We start from the raw sequence: 17,404 nt of genomic DNA, 5'->3' as shown, positions 1-17,404 counted from the left end.
TAAAAAATGCAAAAAATGACACTGAGAGCAACTTTTCTAATAATAATAATAATAATGTTTATTATTTTTATGATTTGTATATTCTCTGTTGGGAACTTGATATTCCCAATATACAGTATGTGATCCTTATTACATTGTGGTTACATTGTATTTTGGTTACATATATTTTTCTATTTATTTATTAATCAATTATTTTTCTTTCTATTTATTAATTATTATACATCTATGCATTTTTTGGTTTTATACATATCTTTTATACATATTGTATACAATATGTAACACATCATTGATTTAATAAGATTAGTTATCTATGTGTATTATTAATTTATTACTCATTTATGTTTATTTCATAGTCTGTATCTAAGTCCAGTTTTAGTATTTACTGCACTGATTTTTATAACCTTTTTCCAACATAATGATTTTTAGCTTTAATGTATACCTGAAAGGGTAATATGTGTTCTGAGTGATTTGTTATAGATATGATCTCTTTTATATAGTGCTATTGAAAAAGGGGGACATGCCCTGAAAGTCATTGTCATGGTTACTAGAGGACTCTTAAGTTGCTTTCTGTGGTGGCCGGCAGATTTTTGCTTTTATCAGCAACTGCTTGTGTTTCCTCTTAGCCATGAGAACAGCCAATCTGTTCCAGTATTGAGTGTGCATAGTTTGAGTTCCAGCTCACTACATACCTCCTGCCTGTGTGCAGTTGAAGCTGATCTGTGCACTCCTGTAGAGAGTGTGAACTGAAAGGTTCTAAAAAGGAACTGAAAGTGGTATGAAATATTAGCGTGATGATTTTAACTATTTTTATTCATCATAAGAAGGATTCACTGAGCTAGGGTCCGCGCTTCCTTTTCTTTGTCTCAAGTAACATAACATTGACTGCTGTTTTATTCTTTTTACAGCTGGTTTGAAAACCAGCCAACCAGGGGCAGACTGACAACTCATGGGGCCCCCGGGCAATAGGAGATCATGGGGCCCCTGTATCCTCACCCACACTCAAACCACACCCAAAAAAGCCTATCAAAAGGTACCAGGGGCATCTCATGGGGCCCCCTACTGACCCCGGGCCCTCGGGTAGTGCCCAACTTCCCAAATGGTCAGTCCGCCCCTGCACCCAACTTGTTTCTGGGTTAATAAAAAAAATTGCAATTTTAGGCAACTGTTTTTTATGTCTATTCAGATGTGTTGTAGATAATGTGCATTTTGTGATCTTGTTAAAAAGGTGTTTTTATTATATTAGCCTAAATTAAAATTATATATTCATTACTGTGATTTGATCATTTTAAAGTATAGTACAGGCATTTGAGCAACCCTCTACCTTTATTAAGAACAAAATGCCTTTACCTAGATCTCTCTTGCTCAAATCTACCACAGAAGAACCTTTTCAAATACTGTTCTCAGTGATCCCCCCCTCCCTTGAATTTTAAAAGCTACAGCTCATAATACAATAGTGTAATCAGTATTTTGTATGTTTACACAAATAATCAAGAATGTGGAAAACTCAGCACATTTGGCACCTGAGGTAGATTGTTTTTTACACCTCGCTTGTTCTATACATCAAAATAATTTTCAGTAATTAGCATGAAATTGAACACGTAATACCAACAGGCAGAAAAGAAAAGCATTGGTCAATTCAGTTGGTGGTGCAGTGCCCCTTACATTAAAGGCCAAGGGAAAAAATATCTTTTTACATTGATATTCAGTGGAAATGCCCTCATACATTGGTGGTCAATAGAAAAGTGACCTAATATACTGAGAGTCAATATACAAATGCTCTCCTATTTTGAAGGGTTAGTGAAAGAGTGCTAAGTGGGAAGAATGCACCTTTCTATACAGACAGGATTGTCAAACAAATGTCATGGGGGTTAAGCACTGCCCTGGAAAGCATGTACCAAACCAAAACACCCTTTTATGAGGGTCTGGTAGAGGTGTTAATGGGAGATCCCACGCATAAAATAAAACAGTGGTCTCCCTAAAATACATTCTAGAGGTCTGACATGAATGTCAAAGGGTACCCATGTACAAAAAAAAACAACAACAACGTGGGATACCCCTTTGGTCTTGTATGGATTTTAAGGGGTGACCCCTTGCAAAAAAGCAAGAAAAAATATATTGTGCCCCCCCAAAAGTCATATCAGATCCTTATCTGAGCATGACGAGGAAGGGGGAAGACAACCATGCTTTGAGACAAACAACTATTTGATAAAAAATGGCTTCTTCTGAACGTCATCCTTCAATAAAAGAGCATTTTTTGGCATGATCAGTCATATTTTCAATATCAATGCCAAAATGTCACAATTTCTGCCAGGGTATGCAAACTTTTGAGCACAACTGTATTTGTAGCAGTATATGCTGTACATGTTTTGGGGCTTCAAGAACAGAATCAAGTCTTCAGTGGTTAGCAAATACTTGATTTGTGATACTGATGACAGTCTCAGTCTCAGTTTTTTTTTAAATTTTAATTTACCTTTATGTTTTGCGTTCCTGCTTTTTTAGGAGTCTAATCAGGTTAGTGTCATGTTCTGCTTCTTCTATGGTGTAGTCACAATCATAGACCAAGATTTCATTTGCAATAAGCTCTACTCCTGGCTGGCCCTGTACTATTTTGTGCTGTCTACAGTGGTATTTCTTCAGGAACTCTGGCCAGCCCAAAAGGCATGCACAGTCACTAGTATTGACCAAAAGGAGCCCAAAAATCATTGAGGTAGTTGCTGCTTGTACCTAACTTACAGTAATGTGTCAGAATCTATCTTTAGCTTTCAAGACTGAAAAAAACTTTTGATTTTGCTAGACTTGGCAGTACTTTCTCTATAGTAAGCACTGGATATTGTGAACATTTTAGTGCCCTATTCAAACCCTTTGGATCAAAATATACTGTCAACTTAATGTGAATGTATGTGCCACACTGATTTTACTTCTCTTTAACAAGAAGCTATAGAAACCTAGGTATACAGTGAGTCATTACCAATGTAAATACAAATTAAAACACTATTTTGCTTATCCCCCTGCATAATACACTTTGAAATTATACACCATATGGATTACAATAAACATTGAAAAAATGTGTTAAGAAAGCAATGTCACTTCTCCAGTACTCCAAGTGTTAACTGTAGGAAACATACACTATTCAATTGTGATATTCTCCACTCAGGAAAAAAGCTGGGTTTAATTATCTCCCACAAGGCGATTACCGTCTGTGATTTTGCTGCATGAGCTTTACATCTAGTGCTCAATTTGGTTACACCTTCTAATGTGAGCTTTATACATTTTAATAAAGTAAATTCATGGTTTTACAGAAAACACTATGAAGTATATCTATATTCCTGTTATCCAGGCCATATTTATAATACCAAGTTCCAGGGCCATTCACACTTCACAGCCCAGAGTTATGGCAAAAAGTCCATTTGACAGTTTAGAATTATAAGAATCATTTAATCAGGTGAGATCTTGTCTATTATGGGATCATTCTATGACAAGTTTGTCTTTAGTGGAGTATATCACAACTGAATATTGCGTAGTTTCTTATATTTGACGCTTGGAGAATCAGAGAAGCTACATCACATTCTTAAAGGTTTTTAGGATGCCTTTTGAAATTCATTGCTTTGAGAATTCATTGTAAAACAATGGTACCCCTTTGTTATACTTTTCATTCATATGTTTTTATATTTTAATATGCTGTATATGTTTTGAGTGTGTAACACACAGGAATGAGCAAACTAGTGTTTTCATTTATTTTACATCAATAGGAACACACAGTTGAATTACTAAAACTGGAGTGCAAAATCTGGTGCCGCTATGCATGGTAGCCAATCAACTTCAGCTTGTTCAATTAAGCTTTGACAAACAAAAAAATACTGGCAGCTGATTGGCTTATATGCAGAACTGTGCCAGATTTTGCACTCTCCAGTTTTTGTAAATCATCCCTACAGTACATCTAAAACTATGGTTTAAGGTTACAGAGAAGCATAATCAGCTCAGTACAAACATTAAAGACAATAATTACTTAATTGGTGGGATCTACCTGGGTGAAATAGGACTTGATCTAGGGGTCTTCACCCCAAACCTTGTCTGTACACCCCACCTCTTTCTTTAATCTGCTATGGGTAACTTAAATATATTTTGCTTTTTGTATTTCATAATGCTTGTTTAGCATTTATAGCATTTATGGCACAATAAATTATATGTATCTTGTTTTGTTTTAATATGCTTTGCTTAGCTGTTTAACTTTATGCTGCCTAGCTTAGTTCCTCATGATGCTGAGAACTTTGTGCTTTGTTTGTTAAGATGTGTCTAGTATAATTTTGTATAGCTTTATACTAACATTTTCATGTTGAAAATGAAACAATTCACATGAATTGACCTGTAATTTTGTGTGCTGGCTCCTTCATTATATACACTGCTGCTTCTTAGGGGCTTTATGAAGAAATCTCAATATGATAGTTATGTTACTAGTTCCCTTTTTTCAAGTACTCTGTTGCTTGTGTTTTAAGGGTGTGCATTTGTGGAAAAGTAGAATTCCAGCCTAACTCTAACTATGCATAAAATGCCCCCCCCCCTCCTGCTACCTATCCTGCCTAGTCTGTATAAAAAATATGTGTACACTTACCTATTTTTACTCCGTTCTGGCTCACTTGCCCTCCATAGGATTTACTTCCTTTCCTGACCAGGCCATTTTTTTGTGATACGGTGCTGCATTACTTTAACTGACAATTGTGAGGTCATGCAACATTGTACATAAATGAGATTTATGTAATGTTTTGCCACAAATAGAGCTTTCTTTCAGTCGTATTTGATAACCACTGCGTTTTTTTTTGCGCTATAAACAGAAAAAAACAACAATTTTGAAACAAAAACAATACTTTTGACTTTTGCTATAAAACATATCCAACAGAAAAATTTTAGAAATCAAAATCTTCTTAAATTTAGGCCAAAATGTATTCTGCTACATGTCTTTGCTGGAACTATATCCCAATACGTGTAAATTAATTGGTTTACATGAAAGTTACAGCGTCTACAAATGGTGGTATATATCTGAATTTTTTTTTTTTGTACTAGTAGTGGTGGCGATCTGCAGCTTATAGCGGGACTTCGGAGGGCATTCTGACATTGGGGTGAACTGACTAATGGCCACTGACATCGCCAGTGACACTAATACAAGGACCAGTGCTAATAAAAAGCACTATGTACTAATGACACTGGGCAGGAAGGGGTTAACATCTGGGGCAATCAAAGGGTTAACTGTGTATGTTTTACATTGTGTGCCGTGTGCTGTTTTACTTGGGAGACATGCTGCTTTGTATCTCTCTACTGTGCAGAGAGATACAAAGCAGCATGTCCATGCTGACAGGAGACAGATCTGTGTTGTTTACACACATATCTCTCCCCTCCAGCCCTGCTGATGATCACCGAGTCCTGACTGGGAATCTCCGGCTGGGACCCAGTGATTGACATCCCCAGCAGCTAATAGCGTTACGGGAAGGGAGCGCTCTCTCGCCCCCTACCTGGAAATGCAAATCACATATACAGTGGGGATCGAAAGTTTGGGCACCCCAGCTAAAAATTTGTATTAATGTGCATAAAGAAGCCAAGGAAAGATGGAAAAATCTCCAAAAGGCATCAAATTACAGATTAGACATTCTTATAATATGTCAACAAAAGTTAGATTTTATTTCCATCATTTACACTTTCAAAATAACAGAAAACAAAAAAATGGCGCCTGCAAAAGTTTGGGCACCCTGCAGAATTTATAGCATGCACTGCCCCCTTTGCAAAGCTGAGACCTGCCAGTGTCATGGATTGTTCTCAATCATCGTCTGGGAAGACCAGGTTATGTCAATCTCAAAGGTTTTAAATGCCCAGACTCATCTGACCTTGCCCCAACAACCAGCACCATGGGTTCTTCTAAGCAGTTGTCTAGAAAACTGAAACTGAAAATAGTTGACGCTCACAAAGCTGGAGAAGGCTATAAGAAGATAGCAAAGAGTTTTCAGATGTCAATATCCTCTGTTCGGAATGTAATTAAGAAATGGCAGTCATCAGGAACAGTGGAAGTTAAAGCAAGATCTGGAAGACCAAGAAAAATATCAGACAGAACAGTTCGCAGGATTGTGAGAAAAACAATTCAAAACCCACGTTTGACTGCACGATCCCTCCAGAAAGATCTGGCAGTCACTGGAGTTGTGGTACACTATTCCACTATAAAGAGATACTTGTACAAATATGGTCTTCATGGAAGAGTCATCAGAAGAAAACCTCTTCTACGTCCTCACCACAAAAATCATCGTTTGAACTTTGCAAATGAACATATAGACAAGCCTGATGCATTTTGGAAACAAGTTCTGTGGACCGATGAGGCTAAAATTGAACTTTTTGGCCGGAATGAGCAAAGGTACGTTTTGAGAAGAAGGGGCACAGAATTTAATGAAAAGAACCTCTGTCCAACTGTTAAGCATGGGGTTGGATCAATCATGCTTTGGGTTTGTGTTGCAGCCAGTGGCACAGGGAACATCTCACGAGTAAAAGGAAAAATGGGTTCAATAAAATTTCAGCAAATTTTGGATGGTAACTTGATGCCATCTGTGAAAAAGCTGAAGTTAAAGAGAGGATGGCTTCTACAAATGGATAATGATCCTAAACACACCTCGAAATCCATGGGGGATTACATCAAGAGGCGTAAACTGAAGGTTTTGCCATAGCCTTCACAATCTCCTGACCTCAACATAATTGAAAATCTATGGATAGACCTTAAAAGAGCAGTGCGTGACAGACAGCCCAGAAATCTCAAAGAACTGAAAGACTTTTGTAAGGAAGAATGGGCAAAGATACCTCAAACAAGAATTGAAAGACTCTTGGCTGGCTACAAAAAGCGTTTACAAGCTGTGATACTTGCCAAAGGGGGCAGTTCAAGATATTAACTCTGCAGGGTGCCCAAACTTTTGCAGATGCCATTTTTTTGTTTTCTGTTATTTTGAAAGTGGAAATGATGGAAATAAAATCGAACTTTTGTTGACATATTATAAGAATGTCTAATCTGTAATTTGATGCCTTTTGGAGATTTTTCCATCTTTCCTTGGCTTCTTTATGCACATTAATACAAATTTTTAGCTGGGGTGCCCAAACTTTCGATCCCCACTGTATGTATATATACGTTATTTTGCACAGCCGTGCCACCCTGTAGCAAGTACCAAGTCCTGCTTGGTCTACTGGGTTACGTTCAGGCACAGAAGGCTTGGTACAACCATTCCTTTTATTCAAGCTATCCCCAAAAATTCAACTCATCTGCTACTGTATATCTGGACATGATCCATTTATTTTAAGTTCACATACCTAAGACAAAGCAAGAAAATATTCAAGCAATTTAGGGAAACAGTGACTACATGTAGACATTCAAAGACACTATTTGCTGTTATGAAAAATAAAAATAACAAAAACTATTCCAATTAACAATTCCAATAATACGTTACAACATAAACTCTTTTGAAAATAAGCAAGTAACTACAATTAGCTACAATACCATTACCGATATAGCTTAACACAAACTAAAACTACTAAAACATACATTATTTAATTTCAGGACAAACAAATGGCACATGCCATCTTTCCATGATGGTAGTTGAGCAGTGTTGGATTTTAGTAAGCACCTTTGGCATGGTGTGCCTGAAAACACACTTGGTCATTTTGTCTATTCACGATGTTATATGCCACATTTGATTATCCCAACCACTCCAGCTGTGTCTCTACTAGTATAATCAGCAAAGCTGGAATCACCTTCTTTGAAACTGGCAGCACCAATAAGCCAATTTCAAGCCAAAGCCTTTTAAGAGTTGAGAATTTAATTAGGCTATTGTCCCACCACAGGTGGGTCCAAATGATGAAAGTGAAAAAGCTCTTTATCATTTTGACCACCTGGCTTTTGCTAAGGCTCTATGATGAGGCTCCTTTGTTAATTAGAACCCTGTTGCAATTACCCAGGCAAAACTTTAAAATGGTATAGAGACTGCAAAATAATTGTGGGCAAAAAGTTACAGGATACAACAACTTTTCTTTACTTAATATTCTTGTTTTGTCTACTCAGTATTTTTGTGCAAAATGCCATAATTCAAATTCTTTAAGTACCATTGTTAATACATTATGTTCAGACCAAACGTCAGCTGTTCAATCATTCACCTGAACACTGGACTTTTTGCTCATTCAGTGGGAGCTGAATTTCATATATAGTAGTGGTATTTCTTTTGCTACTATAAGACTGCTTCCTTCCTATCAATGCTTGCTTAGGAAGTGGTGGGTGAAAGAACCATCCTCATGCTTAGCAACCAGTGGCATCACCCAGACCCATTTTTTACTGGGAATCCCCAAGCATGAAAATAAAGGGACACTTGAATGTGCATTGCTAGATAACATGATTGACAATAAATTTACATCAAGGAAAATTTTGTTTTATTAACCCTTCTCCCCCCAGGTCCATATGACGTATGGACCTACATCACTGCTTCCAGCTGGCCACTCTAATTTCCCCTCTTCCAGGACCAATCCTCCCCTCCCACTATCACCGATCTCATTGGCACTGACTTACTGTGTCTTACACAGTAGGAATATAATAAATAGCAGAAATAAACCCTCCGCTGTTCCTACCCTTTGCTGATCCAACCCCCTCTGCAGTTAATCCCCCCTCACCTGATCCTCGGTGCCCCCTCCCTGTAGTGCTGCTGGGATGGCTGGCTCTCCCTCTTCCCCCTCTCATCACCTGCAGATTCTGCTGGGACACACAGAAGCTGTCAGGATGGAGAGTGGTACTGATCGCTCCTATGCCCATTCATCACTGGAGCATCGTAAACACTGTTTACTATGATTCAGTTTTGTGAGGGAATAGGAGTCTTTATACAGAGATTTATATTCATTCATATACATTGCAGCTGAGGCTGCAGAGAAATGGAATGTCTTTAGTCCCTTTGTCTGTCTCAAAAAGAGACATCAGGAGTTTGTTTAAACCTCTGATATCTCACCAAAGCTCCCCCCCAAAAAAAGTACAAAAACAAAAACAAATAAAAGAGATTACAAATTAAAAAAATGTACAAACAAATAAAAAACCTAGTAAGACCTCATTCACACTGGGCATACTACAGAGTAATCCCCTGTGAGGCCTTGTTTACCTGCATGTGGATACATAGGTGTTCTGTGCAGACAGTCGTGTTGATGTCAATTGGAATGTAGCAGCCGTACAAACACAGCTGCTGCTCCCAATCTGACATCCGTGTGGTTCCAGGTCCATGTTCCTGAACTCACACTGTCTGCGTTCGGGCCATGCACCCACACCCACACAGAAGTCAGATTGGAAGCAGCAGCTGTGCCCATGCAGGCTCGGCATCCCAGTTGACATGAATGGGACTACACTCAGAGGCTCTGTGTTTCTCTTCTCATCCACTCCAGAGTCATTGCTTCACTCTACCACAGCTCACTGGGTGCCTCCAGACCGTTTTTTCCTCCGCCAACTCCTGATCCCACATTCAGCCTAGAGACTATGCGGACTGCTTATTCCATGCACCTGTCATCCTTTTTTATTCAGACATGAATGGGATTGCCTGCATAGGGATGCACAGAATACCTGGGTGGTTAAACACAGTCCTCCACAGGCATACACTTTGGTAAGCCCCATGTGAATGAAGCCCTATTAGCAATTTAGTAGGAATTTTGTAGATTATGTTGTGATTGTGTGCACTAATAATGATTTTAGTGTATTTTTAGTGAAAATAACAAATTGGTAAACATTTACGCAACTATTAGAGGGCCTAAAAACAAAAGCACATTTTTTTTTCTACATGTCATGTGCTTTTAGCAATGTTATGGTTTAGGGTCTTTTACAAACTCTGAAATTGTAAGTGAAAAACGATAACCTCCCGATTTTGGGTAAATTATTTTTATTTACAGTTTTGTGCACCTTCAGTTTTCACATTTTGCAATACTCAATGCAGTTTTAGCTTTTATATTTAGTGGGAAATTTGTAAGTTTTGGCATGTATGTATCCACTAATAATGAGTTTAGTGTATTTTTAGCAAAAATAGCGAATTGATAAATGTTTGTGCAGATATCCCAGAGTCTAAAAAATTCAGTAGCACATTATTTATGGTTTTCAGAAAATATATGGTTTGAAAAGACTTGTCAAAAGTTTTAGTTTATTGTGTTAATTTACTGTCTACTCTTTTGTGAAGGAGTAGGATTGCAGTATCCTGGGATCCATGTTTTTAATACAGAGAGCTTCCAGATTCTGAAATGCCCCAACAAAATGGGAAAATGGCATATTAAAGGCATGTGGCCTGGTATGGTTCAGGGAGGGTGGCACATGCTCATTATCCGCCCTCCCCCTTTTTGGAGGTCCTCATGCTTTATTTTCTTGTTTTTGTGCATGGGGATCCATACCAGGGCATGTAGCTGCATTCACAGGAAGTGCTCTGTACAGAGGCTTTCTGTAATTTGCAAGATGAAAGCATAGTAAACACAGTTTACTATGTTTCAGTTATGGATTAACACAGATGTCATTGGCACTGATCATTTATTGTGTTTATACATGAAAGAAAAGAGTCAGTAAGCATGACATGCATATTTTTTCTCTAAATGTCAGTTTTCCTGTAGTAGGTTTTATATATTGTGCAGGTATGCTACTTCACAGGTAGGTTCAAAGGTTCAAGACACTCCCTAAGCATTCTATTTACAGGAATTTAAAAAAGTTAAAGGAAGTTTGCATTTATATTGTATAAATAGCTTTTTATTTGCTTTATTACATGTACCTCATGTATATGTTTGATATTTTCCTGTCTGTTAGCCCTGAAAATTGCCATTACTGTTTTTAACATTCAGCTCTTATTGGTAGTGGTATTCAGATTCAGCATACTAAATTAATAATGTGCACCTTGAACCAAACCTAGGTATTTTCAGCTCATTCCTATTCCTTTAGTGATGTAGGATCAGAATGTTTAGAGTACAAGCAAAACACTGTTATTAAATAGTTTTCTTTATTATTCTTGTTGAGCTTACATTTATTGGTGGTGTCTTGCTTTGTGATCATATATTTGTTCTAGTTATACTTACTACTTTGTGCCTGGCTTTGTGAGTACAGTTTGTGCCTGGCTTTGTGAGTACAGTTTGTGCCTGGCTTTGTGAGTACAGCTCTGTGCCTGGCCTTGTAACTACAGATTTGTGCCTGGCTTTGTGACTATGGCTCTGTGCTTGGCTTTGTAATTAGAGCTCTGTACCTGGCTTTGTGGCTACGGCTCTGTGCCTGACTTCATGAGTACAGCTTTGTGCCGGGCTTTGTGACTATGGCTTTGTGAGTACAGCATTGTGCCTGACTTTGTGACTACAACTCTGTGCCTAGCTTTGTAAGTACAGCTCTGTGCCTGGCTTTGTGACTACAGCTCTGTGCCTGGCTTTGTAAGTACAGCTCTGTGCCTGGTTTTATGACTATGGATTTGCACCTGGCTTTGTAAGTACATCTTTGTGCCTTGCTTTGTGAGTATATCTTTGTGCCTGCCTTTGTGACTATGGCTTTGTGCTGGGCTTTGTGACTACGACTTTGTGCCGGGCTTTGTGACTACAGCTCTGTGCTTGGCTTTGTAAGTACAGCTCTGTGCCTGACTTTGCGACTATGGCTTTGTGAGTACAGCTCTGTTCCTGGCTTTGTAACTTTGTGAGTACAGCTTTGTGCCTTGCTATATAAGTACAGTTCTGTGCCTGGCTTTGTGACTATGGCTCTGTGCCTGGCTTTGTGACTACAGTTTTGTGCCTGGCTTTTGTGACTACAGCTTTGTGACTATGTCATTGTGACTACAGCTCTGTGCCTGGCTTTGTGAGTACAGCTCTGTTCCTGGCTTTGCAAAAACAGCTCTGTGCCTGGCTTTGCGAGTATAACTTTGTGCCTGGCTTTGTGACTACAGCTTTTTGAGTACAGCTTTGTGACTATGGCTTTGTGAGTACAGCTCTGTGCCTGGCTTTGTGAGTACAGCTCTGTTCCTGGCTTTGCAAAAACAGCTCTGTGCTTGGCTTTGTGAGTATAACTTTATGCCTGGCTTTGTGACTATGGCTTTGTGACTATGGCTTTGTGAGTACAGCTCTGTGCCTGGCTTTGTGAGTACAGCTCTGTGCCTGGCTTTGTGACTATAGCTTTGTGCTTGGCTTTGTGACTATGGCTTTGTGTCTGGCTTTGTGACTATGGCTTTGTGTCTGGCTTTTGTGAGTACAGCTGTGTGCCTGGTTTTGTGAGTACAGCTCTCTGCCTGGCTTTGCGACTATGGATTTGTAACTACAGTACTGTGCCTGGCTTTGTGACTACAGCTCTGTGCCTGGCTTTTTAAGTACAGCTCTTTGCCTGGCTTTTTGACTATGGATTTGTGCCTGGCTTTGTGAGTGCAACTTCATGCCTGGCTTTGTGACTATGTCTTTATGCCTGGCTTTGTGAGTACAGCTCCTTACCTGGCATTGTAACTACGGCTTTGTGCCTGACTTTGTGACTGCAGCTTTGTGTCTGGCTATGTGAGTACAGCTCTATGCCTGGCTATGTGAGTACAGCTCTATGCCTGGCTATGTGAGCACAGCTCTGTGCCTGGCTTTGTTGACTATGGCTTTGTGAGTACAGCACTGTGACTGGATTTGTGACTATGGCTCTGTGCCTGGCTTTGTGACTACTGTTTTGTGCCTGGCTTTGTGAGTGCAGCCTTGTGCCTGGCTTTGTGACTATGGTTTCATGCCTGGTTTTGTGACTACAGTTTTGTGCCTAACTTTGTGAGTACAGCTCTGTGCCTGACTGTGTGAGAACAGCTCTGTGCCTGACTTTGTGAGTACAGCTCTGAGCTTGGCTTTGTGACCACAGCTCTTTACATGGCTTTGTGAGTACACCTCTGTGCTTGGCATTGTGACTCTGGCTTTGTGCCTACAGCTTTGTGCCTAGATTTTTGAGTACTGCTTGATAACTACAACTTTATAACAGGTTGGTATTTGTTCTAAAGTACTAGCTTCTAACCCCTGTTCTAAGGCTACTTTCATATGGGCTTTTAGCCACTGTATGAATGGCAGCAGCAGAAATCTGTGAATTCCTGCTGCTGCTTTTGACACCTGTGAGGGGCTAGCTGCAAGGCACTTTGGGGTTAATTACTAAAGCTGATTCACTCAAACTCTCGTGCACTTCTACATAGAAACCAATAAGCTTACAGGTTTTATTGCTAAAGCTTAATTGAACAAGCTGAGGTTAGAATCTGATTGGTTATCATGCACAGGTGCACAAGATTCTGAGTGAACCAGCTTTAGTAAATCTCCCCCTTTATGTGTATACAGCAGCAATCACTGCAGGTAAATACTGGCTGTGGGAACAGCCATGAATAGTTGCACCCTCTAGAAACATGTCATTAAATTTTACTGTACAGGCTCAATGGGTGTAACTTGCTGCTCACAGGTGTAAAAAACAGCAGTAGGAATCAGCTGTGACAGTAGCATCCCTGTCCTTCTCCTCCCATTCAAAGGCCTTTTACTTTTATTTAACAGAATACAATGTGCTATGTGAATGAAAGAATAGAGACCATGTTGCATCCACATCCCTCCCATACTTCTTTCAAGGAACGCCTTGTATTAACCCTGGTCAAGATAACAATTTTTACAGGCTCCAAAATAAATAAGCCATAATGTTCTGACTGGACATGTAGTCAGGATGTGTATATTAATTTAGTCACAGTTTTCTAAAAGTATTAGGTAACAATATATAAACCAAAAGTTTTCCTGAAATTCAGCTTTAATCTAAAAAGGTTGTGTGCCCGAAATACATAATTGTATGGGACTGGGACTGATCTGTAGTCTGAAGCATATGCATTCAAGCACTGGACTGATCTGAGGTTTAATGTGTGTGTATTTATACATTGAGGGTTCTTTTAGGTCTGATAAGCCATATATCATGGGATATTGGGGCTGTTCTGAGGTCTGAAGCTACATGCATTGGGACTGATCTGTGGTCTGAAGCTGAATGTATTGGGACTAATCTGTGGTCTGAAGCTGCATACATTGGGACTGATCTGTGGTCTGAAGCTACATGAATTGGGGCTGATCTGAGGTCTGGAGTTGCATACATTGGGACTGATCGGTGGACTGAAGTTACATGCATTGGGGCTGATCTGAGGTCTGAAGCTGCATGCATTAGGGATGTGGTCTAAAGCTACATTCATTTAGGCTAATTTACAGTCTGAAGCTACATGTGTTGAGGCTAATCTACAGTCAGAAGCTGCATGCTTCAGGGCTGAACTGTGGTCTGAAGGTTTAGGAATTGGGACTGATCTGATGCCTGAAGATGCAGGAATTGGGGCTGATCTGCAATCTGAAACTGCATACATTCTTACTGATTTGAGGTGTGAAGGTGCAGAAATTGGTGTGATCTGAAGGATGAAAGTGCAGGAATTGGGCTAACCTGAGCTGTGTCGGTGCAGAAATTGGAGCTTATCTGGGGGTGTGAAGGTGAAGGAATTGGGGTGATCAGTGGTGTGAAGGTGAAAGGATTGAGATTGATCTGAGGTGTGAAGGTGTAGTAGTTGGGGTGATCAGAGGGGTGAAGGTGTTGGTATTTGGGTGATCTGAGGTGTGAAGGTAAAGGAATTGAGGCTGATCTGATGTTTGAAAGTATAGAAATTGGGATAATCAGAGCAGTGAAGGTGCATGAATAGGGGTGATCTGAGGTATGAAGATGAAGGAATTGGGGTGATCTGAGGGTGAAGGTGCAGGAATTGGGGTGATCTGAGGGGTGAAGGTGCAGGAATTTGGGTGATCTGAGGAGTGAAAGCGAAGGAATTGAGCTGATCTGGGGAGTGAAGGTGAAGGGATTGGGGTGATATGGGGAGTGAAGGTGAAGGAATTGGGGTGATCTGGTGGGTGAAGGTGCAGTAATTGGGGTGATCTGATGGGTGAAGGTATAGGATTTGGGGTGATCTGAGGTGTAAAGGTGCAGGAACTGGGGTGATCTGAGGTGTAAAGATGAAACAGCTTGGTTGATCTGAGATGTGAAGGTACAGAAAATTAGGTGATCTGAGGGGTAAAGGTGCAGGAATTGCGGTGATCGTAGGGGTAAAAGTGCAGGAATTTGGGTGATCTGAGGTGTGAAAGTAAAGGAATTGGGGTGATCTGGGGGGATGAAGGGGCAATAATTGGGATGATCTGAAGGGTGAAGGTGAAGGAATTGAGTTGATCTGGGGAGTGAAGCTGAAGGAATTGGGGTGATCTGGAGAGTGAAGGAGCAGGCACTGGGGTGATATGAGGGGTGAAGGTGAAGGAATTGGGATGATATGGGGAGTGAAGGTGAATGAATTGGGGTGATCTGGGGAGTGAAGGTTTAGGAATTGGGGTGATTTGAGGGGTGAAGGTGCAGGAATTGGGGTGAACTTAGGTGTAAAGATGAAACAGGTGGGTTTATCTGAGATGGAAAAGTACAGGAAATGAGGTGATCTGAGGGGTAAAGGTGCAGGAATTGGGGTGATCTTAGGGGTGAAGGTGCAGGAATTGGGGTGATCTGAGGTGTGAAAGTGGAGGAATTGGGGTAATCTGTAAAAGGGTAAGTTACCATTTGTTTTACCACTTTCCATTGATCTTTGAAAGCCCAATACTCATTTCTTACTTTTATGCAAGTATTTTTTCTTTTTCGCGATTGATGGAGTGAAGTTGACTTTTTTTTTATATAATCGGCATTCTCAATTTCTTCGAAAATATTTTTCGCCACACTATGCTCAAAAGGTTGCCTACCCCTGTTGCAAAGGCTTGTAACAATGAGAAGCGTACACAGACAAATGGTATTTTCACTGAAAAAAGATTTAAAATGAATGGAAACAATGTACTTGCTGCAATGATTTTGTGGAATGCATATTCTCAGTCATTTAAATGATAACAATGGATAATTGTAGCTTTAGCATTACATTTATACCAGACATAGGTATTCTTCTTCCTACAGTTGGTAAATGATGTGCTTCTATTGGTAAAGTAGTTGAAAATAAAACTTAGCAGAATACATTTGTCCAAGATGTTAGAAAAAATTTTAGTCATATTTCCTACTTTACACAATGGTAGATGTTATGATACCTTAAATGATACCGTTAAAATTTGCATTAGTTGTATACAGAAACAAGCCTTTGCATGCTAACCTATAGAGTAAGTATGATATCTAGGATTTTTTTATGAATAGATATACAGTATTTGTCAATTGAATGCCACAGGCAGTCCAACATCATATTAGGCAATGATTTCGTTCTTTTGCCTGGTGTTTTCAAAATGTTGTCTAACCCCTGAAGAAGACAATACACACATTTATTATATTAATAATTTTAATTTTTGGGTAGTTTCTAGTAGGTGGCCTTTGAGCAATCAACGTTTGTAAAACAGAGGCATTGATACGCTTACTTGTTTGAAATAAAATTTTGTATGTGGTGAACCAAGAGTGGGTTTTTTGTTTTAGGCTGCATTCGCACAATGGGAGTTTTGACTTGCGGGCAGAATCACTGCAATTCTGCCCACGATTTCAAAATGCTCTGCTAAAATGACAAATTGCACAACTGCGTGTTCAGGTGCCATTCATTTTAATGGCATCTGAAATCGTGGTGTGGTTATGCCGTGATTGGCGCATGATAAATTGCACTGCAATCGCGGAAAACTGAATCATGCGAAGCGTGTTGCCTAAAAGAACTTGTTGAACTTCTTTTGGGTGGCATGCCTCACGCAATGCAGTTTGCCGTGTTCGCAGAGCAATTTATTGCGTGAAAGCATGGTAGAACAGCACTGCTTTTTCAGATGCCAGTAAAATTAACTCTTAAACCTCTTTTGGGTGACACACTTCAATCGACACAGTTTGCCACTACTGATTTATCGTGCAACAACCATGACAAAACCGTACCCCATTTTCCGGTGTCATTTAAATGGATGGCACCTGAACATGTGGTTGCTCAATTTGTCATTTTAGCACAGCATTTTGAAATGTCGGGCAGAATCAAGGCAATTCTGCCCACAAATCAAGATGCTCACGTGTGAATGCAGCCTTAGTTAAAGAGGAGATCCAGTCAAAATACAAAAAAATAAAAGTCAGCAGCTCACCTGTCCCTCAGTCCAGTGGTATCCTCAAACAGCCCCTTTCACCGGCTGCCCTTTGCCCCTTGCTCTGGTGAGAGTAGCGCTGCGCTTTGTGAATGGTCCCGTAGTCTTTTTGGACCTGTCATGTGTCCCAGAAGACTATGAGGAGGGAGGGGGGAAGGGCAGCTTCCGCTTCTGAAATAGGCAATCGCAGCGCAGCGGAAGTGTGTACTTGTCAAGTTTGGGTACACCCCCCCCGCTCCCCAAAGGTGCCAATCCTTAATGGGGATAGGGGGAAGAGGCCTTGACCTCCCTGGCGGTATTCCCG

At 40.0% G+C, this 17,404-nt stretch overlaps 1 protein-coding gene across 1 annotated transcript in view; it reads left to right on the top strand.

Moving 5' to 3' along the window:
* Positions 1–17,404, top strand: part of CNTNAP4 (contactin associated protein family member 4) — a 499,928-nt gene that overhangs the window by 261,594 nt on the left and 220,930 nt on the right. The window lies entirely within an intron of this gene.

The sequence above is a fragment of the Staurois parvus genome, unplaced genomic scaffold (assembly GCF_062004578.1).
Source record: "Staurois parvus isolate SC_StPar_1 unplaced genomic scaffold, SC_StPar_1.0 ptg001432l, whole genome shotgun sequence".
Lineage (NCBI taxonomy): Eukaryota > Metazoa > Chordata > Amphibia > Anura > Ranidae > Staurois > Staurois parvus.
Note: the sequence above shows the minus strand (reverse complement) of the source record. Positions and strands in the feature narration are given on the sequence as shown.